This window comes from Podarcis erhardii (genome assembly GCF_964252035.2).
Source record: "Podarcis erhardii genome assembly, chromosome: 13".
Lineage (NCBI taxonomy): Eukaryota > Metazoa > Chordata > Lepidosauria > Squamata > Lacertidae > Podarcis > Podarcis erhardii.
Genome location: NC_138502.1, coordinates 8,665,087 through 8,679,377, shown reverse-complemented (window position 1 = coordinate 8,679,377; position 14,291 = coordinate 8,665,087). Strand labels below are relative to the sequence as shown.

At 47.5% G+C, this 14,291-nt stretch overlaps 1 protein-coding gene across 4 annotated transcripts in view; it reads left to right on the top strand.

Annotated features, from left to right (window-relative positions):
* Positions 1–8,134: 8,134 nt before the first annotated feature.
* The window catches only part of RPGRIP1 (RPGR interacting protein 1), a 42,060-nt gene continuing 35,903 nt past the window's right edge, over positions 8,135–14,291 (top strand). For all 4 annotated transcript variants that reach the window (XM_081835370.1, XM_081835372.1, XM_081835371.1 and 1 more), the window contains exon 1: positions 8,135–8,223. The gene's annotated coding sequence lies outside the window, so the exon portion shown is untranslated. The remainder of the gene's footprint in view (positions 8,224–14,291) is intronic.

Below are 14,291 nucleotides of genomic sequence, written 5' to 3'. Positions count from 1 at the left end.
TTCATGTACATACAGCTGAAAGGGTTTTTCCGAATTAGGCAATCCAAGGGCTGGTGCCTCCATAAGTCGCTGTTTGATAACTAAAAAGGCTTGTTTCTGCTCAGGTCCCCATACGAATGGGTCCTTTTCTGCACCTCGAGTGCTTTCATGTAAGGGCTTGGCCAGACTACTGAAATCAGGTATCCATAGTCTACAAAACCCTGCTGTTCCCAGGAATCCCCTAAGTTGTTTTCTTGTGGTAGGTTCCTTGATAAGGCAAATAGCTTCTTTCCTCTCTGGTCTCAATGCTCGTTGTTGGTGTGAGATGTCAAAGCCCAAATATTTGACCTTTTCTAAACATAACTGTGCCTTTTTCTGGGAAACTCGGTAGCCAGCTTCCCAGAGCAAGTGGAGCAGTTCCTCTGTCCCTTCTTTACAGGTATCAAAATCCTTTGCAGCTAGTATAAGATCATCCACATATTGCAGAACCACCTTTTCTCCCGGTATTGAGGGGTAACTTGTTAGATCCCTCGCCAAGGCAGTGCCAAATAAAGTTGGGGAATTTTTGAATCCTTGGGGCAATCTTGTCCAGGTTAGCTGGCCTTTTGTTCCTGTCAAAGGGTCTTCCCACTGGAAGGCAAATATAGGTTGGCTCTGTGGTGCCAGCCGGCAACAGAAGAATGCATCTTTCAAGTCCAATACAGTAAAAAATGTTGCTTCTGGTGGGATCAAACTCAGCAAGGTATATGGGTTTGGTACATTTGGGTGCAAGGTCTCGATAGCCTGGTTTACGAGCCTCAAGTCCTGCACTGGCCTGTATTCATCTGTCCCAGGTTTTCGAACAGGCAAAAGGGGTGTGTTCCATTCTGATTGGCAAGGCTTAAGCAGACCATATTTTAATAGGCGGTCCAAATGTTTCTGGATGCCCTCTGCTGCTCGCCGGGGTAAGGGATATTGCTTTACAGATACAGGGGTAGCCATAGGTTTTAGGGTTACTACAATTGGAGCTATATTCTTAGCCATTCCTGGTGGGCTATTTTCAGCCCATACTCCTGGTGGCACCTGTAGAGTTCGGAGGAGCTTGTCTAATTCTGTATCCAATGTGGGTTGGACTTGCAAGGCTGACATTAGGCGCCATGATTGTTCCTTAGGTACTGAGAGGGTAATTATTCCTGCTGCTTTTGATGGCAGTTTCATTTCTGGACCTCGAGGAGTGAAAGTGATTTGGGCCTGCAATTTGGACAGCATATCTCTACCTAAGAGAGGTATTGGACACTCAGGTATATACAAAAACTGATGGGTTAAACGATGTCCCCCAATCTGGCATTCCAAAGGTTGGAGGAAAGACCTCTTAGCTGACTGTCCAGTGGCACTTTTAATGATTACACTTTTGGATGCCTTTTTCTGCAATAGTTCTGGGAGTACTGAGTATTCAGCCCCAGTATCAATCATAAAGTCTATTAAATGGCTCCCTAATTGAATCGTGACCGTGGGCTCCTGGAAGCCTAACTTTATGGAGTCCGGTCGTTCCTAGTCTTGGGTAAAATCCTCTTCTGCCAGTCCAATGAAATTGTCTCTACTCCGTCCCTGTCCTGGTCTCTGATATCTTCCATCTCGGATCATTCCCCGTCCCCGTCCCTGATTTCTTGGGCCGGAGCCTGGGCCTGGGCCTGGGCCTGGGCCTGGGCGTACTTCTTCCAACCTCAGGGGTTCAGGACACTCCCGCTTCCAATGACCCTCCTTCTTGCAATTTGCACATTGATTCCTTCCCAGTGGTGGATTCCTTCCTCGCCCTCGCCCTCCATTTAAGGGGCGGTGGTCTTGCTTCACTGCTGTGGCTAGCATTACCATCTTTTCCTTCTGCCACTTCTTCTTCTCTTGCTTCTCAGCCTCATCCCTATTCCGATAAACTCGGCGTGCAATGGCCATAATTTGGCTCATCAGCATCCCTTCCCATCCTTCTGATTTCTGAATTTTCTTACGAATGTCAGAAGCGCACTGGGCCACAAATGTAGCAGTAATCATTCTGCTGTTTTCAGGGGCTTCAGGGTCAAAAGGAGTCCATATACGATAGGCTTCTTGCAGCCTCTCTAAAAAGTCTCCCGGACTCTCATTTGGTTTCTGTTCTACTTCTGAGACTTTAGACATATTAGTGGGCTTCTGGCATGCCCTGCGGATACCTTGCACAAGTGTCTGGCGGTAGGTGGTAAGTCTGGCCAGGTGAATTGCATTGTTTGGATCCCAATTAGGATCTTCCAAGGGAAAGTTATCTTGGAGATGACGGTCAATATTATAAATATTTCCCCCTCTGGCCTGCTCACGCAAATATATCTGTGCCTTTTCAATTATGTCTCTCCTTTCCTCAGTGGTGAACAGAGTATTCAGGAGCTGGCGGCAATCTGTCCAAGTAGGACTATGAGTATTTACTATTGAAGTCACCAAGTCCATCATAGCCTGAGGTTTTTCTGCAAAAGATGGGGTGTGTGTTTTCCAATTCATCAGATCTGTAGTTGTGAATGGAATATATTGCAGGGTCGAAGTTCGAGGTGGCCGTGGCCCGGGTTGCCCATTAACCAGCGCAGGCTCCTCAAGTGCATCAAATACTCTTCTAAGAGGGGCTACTACGTGACCTTTCTCTTCACTTTGCTCTAGGGGCCTCAAATCATAGGGGATGGTATCTGTCGCAAGGCGTTCTTTTAGCAGCTTTATACGCCTGGCTGTATTGCTTGCTGACCGAGCAAGGTCTCCCTGTAACTTCTGTAATATTTCTCTGGGACTTGGATGCACAGGGGTTTGGGGTGGGCAATCAGTTGTTCCACTAAAGGAGACTGTAGATGGAGGTCTATTAGGAGTCACAGGTGGAATAACCACTTCTGCTTGGGCTTTATTATAGGACTCCAATGCCTCCTGAAGATATTTATCATAATCTATCAAGGAATCAAACTCTGTGACTCCACTCCCATTATTCATTCCAGTTTCTTGCCTTGGGGTTACAACTGGTGGAGTGTTTGGATTAAGCTCCCTTCGATGTGGAGCATAGGGTGGAGGTGGAAGCACCTCTTCCTCTGGCCCCTCAAAAATGGGTTTGAGTTTATTTGGCAAGATTCCTTTCCTAGCTTCGGCTTTTACAGCCAATAATTTGCATCGTTTGACTTTGCATTCCCTTATCCATGGAGGATTTTTATTTAATGTGCTCAGCCAGGAATCTATATATGGAAATTGTTCTGGGCACCCTCCAGTTTCTTTGGCGATATCAGTCCAAAGTTTGCTTACTAAATTTATATCAAAGGTTCCCTGAGATGGCCATCCAGTAATTTGTTTTGGCCATTCTAGTTCACATAACGTTCTCAAGCGCTCTGGCGTCATTTTGACTCCATATGCCCCTGAGAAGGCTTTCTTAAAATTATTTAACATACACTCAAGAGGTGTATTTTCCCCCTTTGAACCCCCAACTCCCATTGTATGGCCCTGTGAAGTATCCACTCAGTCACTCACAGACGCGCTTCGTGGGTTTCCTTGCCTAGTGAAGTCGCCTTACTAGGAACCGAAGTACTGCCCACTCCACACTCGGGTCAGCTACAGATTGCTCTGTACTTTCTCACACATACAATGCGCTGGATACTTCACCACACTCTACCTCCCAATTTTTCCCTTTCCCTACACCAGATCACCATCTGATGTACCCAACCACCTAGCGTACTCAGTTTCCCCTTACTGAGACGCAGAAGTTTGATCAAGACTTCTCTTCCTCCTAATTAATTGGAGGGCCAAAAATCCCTTTGTGCACTTACCCTTGGTTGGTTCCCTGTTTCCCCCGGTCCATCGCCGCCAGTGAGCAGGGTATCAGACAGACGAGTCTTCTGCGTTCCCCCTGGAAAAATTTACCAGTGCGCGCTTTGGGTAAGCAGTTGTCCTCTCTCTTGTACCCTGCCCAGTAGGGCGAAGGGGCTGCGTTCCAGCAGACCACTTATCCGAGTCACAGGGCACCATAAAATGTAGCACCCTGCTTGTGGTTAACGCTTAGCTGGAATGAAATATTCAACGCAGCAATAGAGAAATTAAAATAGTAATTTATTTGTCAGACAAATAAATAAGAGGCTCAGTGGTACGTGGTTACCAAGCTCTGGCCTGCCTCCTGCCATTCTGGCCAGCACTTATATTCCCTTAATCCAGCCCCCTTTGCTCCTCCTGTGGCTGCCTCTGTCCAATCAGCCTGGTTGAAATTCCTATTGGCTGTTTGGTAGAACCAATCACAAAAGATACACCCACAAGAGATACACCCATTTCCTTGCCCTTATAAGGGAGACAAAGAGCTATATATATGACATATAAGTAATAATATATCTTACATGGAATCTTAATTACCAGCTCACCTCTTGCCCTCCTTGCCCTATTGCCTTATAAAACAAATGTTTAATCTTACATTTTATGTTCAACAGATGTCAAGGATCTTGAGTTTCACATCAACATTGAAAGATTTCCTTCATTTAATGTTTCTAAACAAATGCCTGACAACTATATATCAAGACTGCTTGGATGGCGTCTTCTGTCTGGCAGGGGGGGGGGGGGGCTGGTGGCTGACTTAATTTCAGGATAAATACAACTCTTACAACCATATGAAATAAGAATCTAGCATTCCTTAAATCCTTTGCATAATTACATTTAAGCCAATATATTTAAGCTAATATATTTCATACATTTATCATAGGTAGCCTCTTAAAAGAATAAAGCTTTTCAAAGTAAAAAGGAAGGAACTCAATAAAACACAGCTTTTAAAAGAAGCCTCTTCAGTTTGCACCTCCCCCTTTCCCCCTCCTCTCCAGCCTCAAAATAAAATAGGAAGAAGCTGCTTCTTCTGCCAAGCCAGTTGCCTTTCCAACATTTAACACATTTTAACCTTTTTAACTCTCTCAGTTTAAGAAAGAATGGCTTTAGAAAAAGACTTCCCCAAAAATGCTCTCTTTCTTCTAGCTAAATGTTTTTCCCATTTGCTCCTGGCCTTTCAACCTTAGAAAGAAGATCTGGCTCATTTTACTGGGAGGCACATTGGTATTATCTTCCCCATTCCTAATGGTGTTTTCTCAGCCTTGGGGCAGCATATGTAATTCTCCCTTTTTATGACTTTGAGAATTGTTTTTCTACTATAAATCAATGGGGCCCTCTTGTCTTAGGAGAATGGCCAAGGTTTTCTCTGCCTGGCATGAAACATTTGAAAATCCTTTTTTTAAGCTCATTTTTAAATACAAGCCTTGATTGAAATATATAGAAGCTTTGATAAAAATGCAGGCTTATGGTTAGGTGCCTCAAATTCTCCTCCTCCCCATTTTATCCTTGAGACAACCATATGAGGTAGGTTAGGCTGAGAAAGGCAGTGATTGGTCAACAGTCATCTAGTGAGCTTCACAGCTTAGTGGAGATTTGAACCCTGGTCTCCCAGGCCCTAGTGCGACACTCTAACCACTTTGCCACACTAGCTTTGCCAGTTTGTTCCATCTTTGTTTTTCTCAGGACATCTACTGACTCCCTCCCATTCTGACAACCAACTTTTGTTTCCTTGCTTACATTCTTTTTCCTTTGCTCGCCCCCCGCCCCGCTCTTTTTCCTTTTCTTCTTGGAGCAAGCAAGGAGCCATGCGGCCGGTCCATGGCTCCCAACCACAAGAAAAACCAAGTGAACTGAATATCTCCAAAAGGGAGACTTTACAGCCCGCATCTTCGCATAATTCTTTTCGTAAGGAAACCCAGTTCTTTCCTTTCAGTAGTTCAGAACCTTTTTTGCATCTTTATTTCACTGAGGGAGACTTGTTTGCTGCAGCGTCTGAAACTGTGAGCAGAACCTTTGTCTATTTGCTGAGCTAAATGTCTGTGGTGTATTCTAGCGTAAGTATTTTTCTGGGGAACATTTGTTTAAAGGTGGATGAGGGCAGATGGAAATCTAACCAAGTTTTAATGTGCTTGGAATGATCGCCATATTGCTATCTCTGCTACGAGAGAGTAATAAATCTCTCTTCCAAACTTCTCTCCCTAGCAGAGGCAGGCAGGCTTTCGTCTCACAAACGGCAACCGGAGGCCCACACAACCTTCAAAGTCAGCTTCTCCTTTTCGTGTACAGAAAAAGTAATCTCAAACCACAGCTCACAGGTCACATCTGTGTTCGCTAAAACGAAAATTTCCACCAAACATCAGTCACATTTTGAACATCAAGGGTGACATTTCAGTTCCCAAGACTCAAGTAACCCCTTCCCAAACTAAAACCCACCCAAAGCTGAAATAAAAATCCTGCAAGCACCTTCCGAGTGAAATGCGCCACAGTTAATTTGAAGCCACCAAATGAAAAGCTGCGTTCATAATTATTTTGTAATCAACAACACAGCCACAGTTGCAGCAGAGACAGTTCAACAAAGGACAGGCATGAAGCCCACAAAGACAATGTTAATAGTCCTCAATTCAGAAGCCGCAAAATAAGGAGGACCATTTTGCAATCACACGCATACACTCATTTATCAATGTTCCTCATAGCCAAAATTAACTCGGGCCAAGTGAGACAAAGGCAGGCAAATAAATGAACACATTCATCGATGCCCCTCATAGACGTGAATTAATCCCGGCCTTCACCTCTCATAATCTGATTTAATCAGCCGTCTTCAAAGGGAGAGCAGCAGGATTCAAAGCACTTTTTTTCCCTAAGCACTGATGCTCTGTTGCCTCGGATGGTGAGACAGGAGGGGAAGGAAGTATGTGACTCAGAGCATCCTTGGTAACTACCATGGAAGCAGATGCTCCAAAAGGCATGATTTTTAAATGCACATTAAGGGAAATTAAAACAACAGCACAACATCAACGTAGAAAGAGATGATAAAGCCGTGATCTCGCTGGAGCCAGGTTACTCGCGAGAGAGCTTAAATTGTCCCGCTTAAATTGGGATGGTTGAGGGATATGTGTATGGAGAACCCCTGGCCTGGGGGTCCAGTCTGGCCCTCCAGGTCTCTCTTTCTGGCCCTGGGAGGATCTCTTTAGGCCACACCCCTTTCTCAGCCCTTCATTGTACCCTCCTTGAGGATTTTTTGCCTGGCTAGAACATACGTTGCTTCTCTCACTTTGGCTTCTAGCCCTGTCTAGTGGGATGGATCCCTACAGAAGGTTAACTGGAGGCAATGTGGTCCTCAGGTGGGAAAGGATTGCCCATCCCTGCTGTAAGGACACTCAGTATTACCTTCCTCCCCTCCACAATATTGCAGATGTTAATTGCTTGGCATGAGAGAAAGCAGCCTTCTAGAGAGGCTACCTGGTGAGTGCCTGACCCAGGTGAGATTTAAACAAGGAACTACCTGGTCCCTGGATTTCTGTCTCCCTGATGCAGTGTGACAGTTCAGACCAGGCCGCCACTTTGCTGAAATTCCTGGGGGGGATCATATTTGCGCCACCTTGGGTCCCATGTTGGAAGGAAGTTGGGGTGTAATAAATGCATGAAAATAAATCCAAATCAAACAATAAACGAATGATAATGATAATAATAATAATATGCCCCCTATCTAACTGGGTTGCCCCCGCCACTCTGGGTGGCCCCCAACACAACATTAGAAACACGAAAAAACACCAAACGTTAAAAACTTCCCTAAACAAGGCTGCCTTCGCATGTCTTCGAAAAGTCAGGCAGTTGTTTGTTTCCTTGACATCCGATGGGAGGGCGTTCCACAGGGCGGGCACCACCACCGAGAAGGCCCTTTGCCTGGTTTCCTGTGACTTTGCTCCTCGCAATGAGGGGACCGCCAGAAGGCCCTTGGCGCTGGACCTTGGTGTCCAGGCTGAACAATGGGGGTGATGCTCGTTCAGGTATACAAGTGGTCTTGCCCCTTTTGCTCTAACACCCCAAGTCTCTTTGCACCCCCCGACTTGCTTTTCAAGTCTTCTGTGAGGTGGAAAGTGAGGGATTAATTGCTGCCATGTTAACTGAGTGGCCAGCAGCTTGCCCATCTCTCCATCCTTCTGTCGCCCAAAGTATCCTTTCTCCTCCTCCTCCTCCTTGACCCGTTAATGAGCTTAGGCAGGCCAGGATTACCAAAGGGATTTCGTCCTTCCCTTCTGGGCAGCGTCTGCCTAACATGACTCACCGAGAAACCGAAATACGGAACCATCAAGAAGACAGCCTCTTAAGTGGCGCGGAAGGCGAAAGCGAACTGGGGCAAAAGCGTCAGAGGGAGTGGATAGAGCTCAAAGCCCCATCTCCGTCTCGGCCTGTGTAAGCGTGAGCTGGAATCTCATTAATTTCAATATCCGGAGAGGGAATTTAAAATCACAGCATGGTTTGGGGCGGGGAGCAAAGAGAAGGTGACAGGCAACAGAAGAAATTCTGCCGTGGCAGGTTCATTCCTCTGCATCTTCAGGTTGGGCTGAAAGAGACGCTTGCCTGAAATCCTAGAGCAGGCACCCCCAAACTTGGCCCTCCAGATGTTTTGGGACTACAATTCCCATCATCCCTGACCACTGGTCCTGTTAGCTAGGGATGATGGGAGTTGTAGTCTGAAAACATCTGGAGGGCTGAGTCTGGGGGTGCCTGTCCTAGAGAGATGCTTCTAAGCAGGGGCAGGTGGACTTCAACCTTGCAAGATCTTATTTGGGCTTATTTCCCCCGAAAACCCTGAGGCTCATCAGCCACAACCAGAGTGGCATGGGCAACCCAGTCAGATGGGTGGGGTATAAATAGTAAAAATATCATCATTATTATGGAATAGGACATCTCTATTTTCATCGGAGAAGTGCTGGAGGGTATGTCTGTCTGTCTGTTTAACTAAAGGTACATTCAGATGTGGGAATATCGGGTTAGTTTTGCTGATTATACTGCTTCCTTTCACACTTCAGGATGTGTTGTGTTATGTAATTGTGGCTTTTTGACAGATATAGCAGCGCATCATGCTAAATTTCTTTCACACCAGTAGGTGTGGGGGTGGTGTAACAACAATAAACACCAATGGATGATGTCACTGCTCACCTACCCTTTTCACACATGCGTGTTTCTGTTCCGTCACGGTTCCCCCATGAAAACGGCAGGAAAAAAGTGTATGCTGGTATACTGCCCCAAATTTTGTCCCTTCGTTCCTGCGATTTTTCCCAATTGAGGGGGCTGCAAATGGATTTTTTTCTGGAACCAGATAACACAGAACTGAGCACTAAATGCGTGTGATATTCTCTTGGTTTTTCTGGAATGGACTTTGACATCAAGTGAAAGCTCACATATAATGTGGAAATTAAGCAGCAGGGAAGCGTCAGGGAATTGGAATAAACTGCCAAGTGAAAGCAAACTAACTCAGGCTCCTTAATTTCAGCTCACCTTCTCTGAATAGGGCAGAGTTAGAGACAACCCTCCATCTTTTTCTTCCCCTCAGAAACTGTTATCAGCCATTTATTGTCTACCTTTGCAAATCTCCCATAAACAATGTAAATGTCTTTTGAGGTGTTCAGAGCCTGCCATCAGCAATGCAAATGTTTCGTGTTATAACAAAGCATGCATGCACTTCTTGTGTGAAATTTTGCCCCCTTTCCATTCTTCCAGAGTCCTTCAAAAGGTTTGCATAGTCCAATGTGCCAGCCTAAATTTGCCCAACAAAAAGGATCATTTACCTGATTCCAGACAAGAAGCTACGCTAGCCTGTTGCATCAAAACAGCAGAGCCTTGTATCACCTGAGAGACTCACAGTGCAATCCTATACACCAGAGTTACATCCACAATGTGTGTTTAAAGCACTCTATTGCCTCTTTAAACAGTGATGGCTTCCCCCAAAAGAATTCTGGGATCTGTAGCTTGAGAGTAGTTGGGAGACACCAATTCTTCTCACAGAGCTACAATTCCCAGAGTTCACTGGGAATTGAGATTGATACCACTCTATTCTACCTTAGTCAGACCACTACTGGAATACTATGTCCAGTTCTGAGTGCCAAAATTTAAGAAGGATATTGACAAGCTGGAACATGTGCAGAGGAGGGCGAGCAAGATGATCAAGGGCCTGGAAACCAAGCCTTATGAGGAGCGGTTGAGGGAGTTGGGTATGAGAAGAGGAGACCGAGAGGAGATACAACAGCCATCTTCCAATATCATAAAGGCTACCACACGGAAGATGGAGCAAGCTTGTTTTCTCCTGCCAATGGCTTCAGGTTACAAGAAAGGAGTTTACAACTCAACATCAGAAATTTCTGACAGTAAGAGCTGTTTGACAGTGGAACAGACTCCCTCGGTAGGAGGTGAACTCCCTTTCCGTGGCGGATTTTAAGCAGAGGCTGGATGACCATCCTGTCCTGGACGCTTTCGTTGAGATTCCTGCATTGCAAGGGGCTGGGCTAGATGACCCCCGGGGGCCCTTCCAACTCTACGATTCTATTATGGTGAAACTATTCTGGGAAGCATCTGTGAGTCGGGAGACGTGGAGGACGTTCAACGCTATTTGTTACGATGCCCTTTATATACACCCCCTAGACAACAATTCCTCGCAGTGGCGTAGCGTGGGGGGTGCAGGGGGACCGGGCGCAACATCTGGGGGGGGGGCTCGCTCGCCACCTCCAGAGTCGCCGAAGAGCCTCGGGCACAGGCTGTAGCAGAGCCCCATGTCTCGCGGAACCGACGAGCTGTGCGCACGTCCGGGCTGAAGGCATCCGGCAAGAAGCGGCTCTCAGCGCTCGCCACGGTCCCCGCGCGTCAGGCAGCCCCTCCTCACAGCCCCACCGCCGCCGCCGCCGCTGCTGCAGCTGCTGGGCCATGTTGCATTTTCCTCGCCTCTCTGCCCTCCTCCTCCTCCGGGCAAGCGGCGTCGCAGCGCCAGCGGCAACTCGCCTCAGATCACCTGACACGGACCCGCCGCCGCCATGGCTACCTTACCGTAAATACCCCAGCCCAGGCAGCAGCAAGAAGAAGTTGGCAGCGGCGGCAGGTTAGGGGTTAGGGGCCAAATTACTTGCCTTGCCCCGGGTTAGGGGGCGCAAATTACTTGCCTTGCCCCGGGTGCTGACAACCCACGCTACGCCGCTGATTCCTCGATTCCATCCTTTGCTCTCTTTCCAACCAAACTCCTCTTGAGCAAATCTCTATTTTACTAGGTGGCAATAATGCATTTATTACTGCACAGGCTGCAAAATTTGCCTTGGCTGCAAGTACCAGTAAGTTGAGAGCTAGGCACCAAAACAAGTATCATAAGGGGGAGCGTGAGACGTGGAGTGCTTAACTTATGCAACAGGGATCTTTGCATTTTTGTATGTTTGCTTTGCTGCTGTTGTTGTTCAGTTTTAAATCAATTATTTGTATCTAACGCAATGTGACCAATTGTGACGGCTTATAGGGTAAAGGTAAAGGGACTCCTGACCATTAGGTCCAGTCGTGACCGACTCTGGGGTTGCGGCGCTCATCTCGCTTTATTGGCCAAAGGAGCCGGCGTACAGCTTCCGGGTCATGTGGCCAGCATGACTAAGCTGCTTCTGGCAAACCAGAGCAGTGCACGGAAACGCCGTTTACCTTCCCGCCGGAGCGGTACCTATTTATCTACTTGCACTTTGACAGGCTTTCAAACTGCTAGGTTGGCGGAAGAGGGACTGAGCAACGGGAGCTCACCCCGTCGCGGGGATTCAAACTACCAGTCTTCTGATCGGCAAGTCCTAGGCTCTGTGGTTTAACCCACAGCGCCACCCACATAACTTTTGACAGCTTATAGCTTTTAGCAATAAAGATTCATTCATTCATTCATTCATTCATTCATTCATTCATTCATTCACTATTCTGGGAGTTGTAGCTCCAGCTTACAGCTACATCTTATAGGAAAAAGGCCCTTGATCAGTGGCAGAGCATGCAGAAGAAATCCAAGTTTTATCCCTGGCATATCCAGAGAGAGATCCTTCCCTGAAACCTGAGAAATGGGCTGTTGATCTGACTTGGTATCAGACAGCCTTGGGCTCCCTGAATTTGCCAATCCTCTTCTAAAGCCATCCAAGTAGGAGGCCATCGCTGTTTCCTGCAGCAACGAGTTCCACAGTTCAACCATGCACTTTTACAGCTCCTCCAGACAGCAGCAGTGTGGTAGCCTTGAGGAAGTGGAGCAGAACAACTAAAAAAAGAAATCAGAATAAATCAAACCACTGATGCACTGTTGTTCCGTCAAAAACATGTTGCAGAAGACACTGGCGATAAAACGCCAGTGTGGTGTGCCTATAAAGATGGGAACTGAAAACAAAACAGCCTGGACTGTGCTCTTTCTGACAGATGGCAAGAGGTTTTAGTGGGAGGGGAGAGAAAATCCGCAGTTGCTCTTGCAGGACTGTGTGGGTGGCGAGATCAAGTGCTTCTCCAGGCCGTGGCGGCTGGGCAGGGAGGGGGGAGATGGAAGAGGCCAGATCGAGAAACAGAGTGCAGTTATTTCCGCTGCAAGCGAGCAGCTGCAGAGGCAGCTTCAAAAGCACCCGGAGGCGGGAGAGGCCTTGATCTTCAACAAAGTCTCAAAGGATGCTTCAAAGATCGCCATTTTGGGGAAAGGATTCAGCCACACACTGGCCAATTTGGGCTGTGCAATTAAAGTTGATTGGGAACTCTAGTGCAGCAAACCTGCCTTCCAAAAGAAAAGGAAAATATGGACCTTTTTTTGCAACGGATGGGGAAAATGTACCTGAAAGCATGGGAGAACAACTGCTTGAGACGATGTTGCATCACCTCCTTTGGCAAACAAATTCAAAGTGAAGGCTCTGTAAATCAAGGGTGTTCTCTGCAGACAGGTGGTCTGGGAGCAACCTCAGGTCCAGAAAACCTCTCTCTCCCTCTTTCCCATTGAACTCTATCTCTTTGTCAATACGGGGCTGTGTTTTCCACTAAAATGAGTATGCATTTCTTCATGAAAAGGAAATATCTAGCCTGCCTTCCCACTATAAACAAAGTGGATTCTATCAAAAGTTTAAAGTGCTTAGCCTTAGGGAAGGCTGCATAGCTCAGTGGCAGAGCATCCGCTTTGCATTCGTAAGGTCCCGGGTTCAATCCCCGGCGTCTCCAGCTAGGACTGGGAACACCCATGTCTGAAACCCCTGGAGAGCTGCTGCCAGTCAGTGTAGGCAGTACTGAGTTGGATAGACCCGACTGGCTGATTTGTTTGTTATGGGGCAGCTACCTCTGTTTCCTAAGCACAGCAGACTGAAACCACACTACAATGATACAGCACCAGCAGGTGCCGTAGCAATCAGAAAAATCAATAAAAACAGGCACACATGGCTGTTAAGGAAATGTTTGCATTGTGTGGTTAACAAGGAAGGTCTCAGGCATGTCCTTTTCTACAGCGGGAATCATAGAATACGCTCTAAGTTAATTAACTTAAGATCATAGAATCACAGAGTCGGAAGGATAATCTAGTACAGAGGTTTTCACCCTTTTTGAGTCCATGGCTCCCTTGACCAACGACATTCTTTCTGCGGCACCCTCAGGAGCCCAGCTGTGCAACCCGTCACCTGCAGAAGTGGCAGCCTCTCGCCCCTTTCTGAACACCCTACCTTGTGGAGTTTTCCCTCAGCCTCCTCTCCTCTCCCCTCTCCTTGGGAGTCCTCCGGGCAGCTGCTGCCCCTGATCTCTGAGCTGCACCCCTCTCATGCCCCAAAGAGAGGTGCCCCCTCACACTGCCCCACAGGGGCCTGGGAAGAGGATATTCCCAACCTTAGTGGCCCAACAGAGACTGGCCAAAGGTGAATGTGAGGCCAGCACTTTACCTTGGGAGGTGGCAGGGTCAAAAGCGGGCACTCAACTTCCAGGCAGGCCTTGCATACAGCAAGCACAAGAAAGGCCAGCATGGTACCCGCTTGCCCGCCTCTCGCTATTCTCCTTTCCCAACAGCAAGGACAGGCAGACTGGCTGGCTGGGCTCCCTCGCCCGCTTGCTTGCTTGCTTGCTTGCTTGCTTGCTCACTCTGAGGCCACCTCAGCTCCTGGCAACCAGTACCCACTGGCCAGCCCCAGAGGCACCATTCGCCTTTGAAGCTTGTAGCCAGGGCTGCTGTAACAAACAGCTGTGCAAGCCTTTGGGAGGCAGAGACATGAGAGGGCATCAGAGGAGGGAAGGAAGGAAAGAGGGACAGAGGCCAGCGTTGCCCGCGGCACCCCTGACCATCGTTCAAGGCACCCCAGGGTGCCACGGCACACTGGTTGAAAACCACTGATTTAGTCCATCCTTCTGCAATGCAGGAATCTTTTGACCAAAGTGGGGCTTGATCTCACGACTCTAGAATCCCAAGGTATGTGCTGGGGTTCTTGAAACCTTTCACCACTTGGAGACTGGGGTGTGCTTAAGAAAGCCGCCGTGTTCCT